This window comes from Sinocyclocheilus grahami, unplaced genomic scaffold, assembly GCF_001515645.1.
Source record: "Sinocyclocheilus grahami isolate Dianchi unplaced genomic scaffold, SAMN03320097.WGS_v1.1 scaffold280.1, whole genome shotgun sequence".
Taxonomy (NCBI): Eukaryota; Metazoa; Chordata; class Actinopteri; order Cypriniformes; family Cyprinidae; genus Sinocyclocheilus; species Sinocyclocheilus grahami.
In genome coordinates this window covers 237,224-239,925 of record NW_015505459.1, presented here as the reverse complement: position 1 = coordinate 239,925, position 2,702 = coordinate 237,224, and the positions used below count along the sequence as shown (strand labels likewise).

Below are 2,702 nucleotides of genomic sequence, written 5' to 3'. Positions count from 1 at the left end.
ATATATATATATATATATATATATATATATATATAAATGTAAAATAGTTATTAATTAAATAACTTAAATAATATACTGATTTAATGTTATTTTAAGCAAAATTAAATATGTTTTATTAATATTCTATTAAAAGATCTTTTCAGATAATTTCTTCCAAATGATCTGAGCTTTGCTCTTCACATACTCCTTACTCCTGACAGTGAAAGAAAATAACCAGAAGAAACAATAATCAGTGTTAATGTTTTGTGGTCTGTCTCTCTGGACATTTCGTACTCGTCGCTGTCCGCTCTTTGTCGAGATGCGTCAGTCGATTACATTCTCCTTTATTAATAAATCCTAGCTTGAATCTCTCCCTTGAGGCACCGGGTGGGTGTTTGAATTAAAATGAACACAGAAGCCATGAAGATAAATGAAGTGGACTGTCTGGATATTACAATACTGCGGATGTGTGTACAGAGCAGACTTCATGATTTACAGCATCTCAAAAACATGTTTAGAATGAAAGAGCTGAAAAGGAAAGATGGAAAGAAGGAAAGAGGGGTGAAAAGAAGTTAGGGAGAAAAATGTCCGGCAGAAACAAGTGAAGAAAACAAGGACTGAATGTTATGATGATAAATTGCAATAATTATAATTTAGTAATGTACACTACTGTTGTTTTTAAAAAAAAATTATACTTTTATTCAGCAAGGATGCATTAAATTGCTCAAAAGTGAAGGTAAAGACATTTATGCTATAAAAAAGATTTCTGTTTAAATTAATGCAGTTCATTTGAACTTTCTTTTTATCAAAGAATCCTGAAAAATAAAATGTATCATGGTTCCCACAAAAATATGAAGCAGCACAACTGCTTTCAACACTGATAATAATCAGAAATGGTTCTTGAGCAAAAAATCAGCATGTTAGAATGATTTCTGAAGGATCATGTGACACTGAAGACTGATGCTGAACATTCAGGTTTGCATCACCAGAATAAATTAGTTTTAAAATATATTCAAATAGAACACAGTTATTTTAGAATTTTAAAATATTTTATTAATTTTTACTGCATTTATTATTTAAAAAAATGGTCTTGGTGAAAAATAGAGCACGAGATGTTTCAAAAACCTCTGAACAGTATATATAATAATAATTTGAAGTATATTAGAAAAATATTCCAATATTGCTGACTTAAGTAAATAACATCTTTGTTTTTCTGCATCTTTTTATCTTTCCTGTGCATGTAGCGGAAAGAGAACACGAATGATGATGATGATTATAATGAAAGTGTTGATTGGAACAAGCCGTTTAAATGATGTAGTTTATCAGCTGACCAATATAGCAGGACTTGCTTATTTACTCCCTCTCGTTTAATATTCCTTCTTTTCCTAGGTGCTGGTCCTCTCTTTCTCTCTCATTCTCATCCCGAGCCTCCAGCCCATCTCACACAGGAGGGCCCCTGACCCCGGGGACTTCAGCGCCATGAAAGGTCAGTCAACATCGACTTCGACAGCATGCCACATGAAAAGCACTGCAGGTCAGCATCATAAAAGGGTGCATTTACATCATATTATGCTTCTGAATGCATTTCAGAAAACTGTGTAACTACCAGACATCTCTGTTTACCATCTGAGGCGTACAGTGAACCTTGTTTACTGACTCAAATTCTCATTATACATATATAAGCTGCTGATTTTCATCTGTATAATACAGACACTCCACATCAAGGTGTAACCTGATTTATATTCAGGTTTTCTTTAACAGGTCAAAGTCTTTTGGGAGGCTGAAGTGAACAGACAATTTATAGCTCGCATTTGAGCGTCGTCAGGCACTTCTGTTCTTACTGAGCAGTGACAGCAGTCAGAAAGCAACGGGGTCACAGCTGTCAGATGTTATACAATGTGTGTTCCTCACAAGCACAGGCGTACTGAATGTTCACCAGCATTAATTTTTCATGTGGCACAACTTTTCTTTGCAAGTCCTCATGTTTGACCTTTCTCGTACTCCGCTTGGTGTAATCTCTGACAGCGTTCGTTTCACCGTCTGATGCTGAAAACAGAGTATCTTTGGGTAAAGTTTAAGTTTTAGAACCAGTCATGTACTGCCGTTTTAAAGCAGGGGTTTTCAAATTGGACTCCACAAGAGGGTTCAAGGGGGTCCATTTAAAATTGGGCAGAAAAAAACGAATTTTACAAAATGACTGTGGAAGTTAACTTTTCAGAATTGTGAAAAGCACTATACAAATAAATGTGAATTGAGAAATATTTCTGTAGGTATCTAGAATATTGGAGAGAAAATGATACAGTCAACTTGATAAGATGTAAATATATTTTAATAAAATATGAATTTAATTTTATGAATTGTAAATTCAGTAAAAAATAGATAAACATCGAAGGACACACAATACTGTACATGCACTACAAATCTTACAATTATATTTTATACAATGTGCAAAATGTTCTAATTTCCATCGCTCCCTCAGCCATTGTATTAGAAACACTAAATTAACTTAACTCGTTTTTTTTTTAATACAATATTATAAATGTACATTAAATATATATATAAAAAAATTATAATATAAAATAAACTTTCTAGATTTACAATGTCAATAACTGTACAAAAACATCACAGTTTGTGAAAAGGGTCTAAATAGTGTGTATATATAGTAAAATGTTATAATAAATATATTTTATATTATTGCCTATATAATTTAATTTTGTACACAC

The 2,702-nt window shown here is 32.5% G+C and overlaps 1 pseudogene; it reads left to right on the top strand.

Moving 5' to 3' along the window:
* The window catches only part of LOC107600235 (cyclic AMP-responsive element-binding protein 3-like protein 3-A), a 37,451-nt pseudogene that overhangs the window by 33,252 nt on the left and 1,497 nt on the right, over positions 1–2,702 (top strand).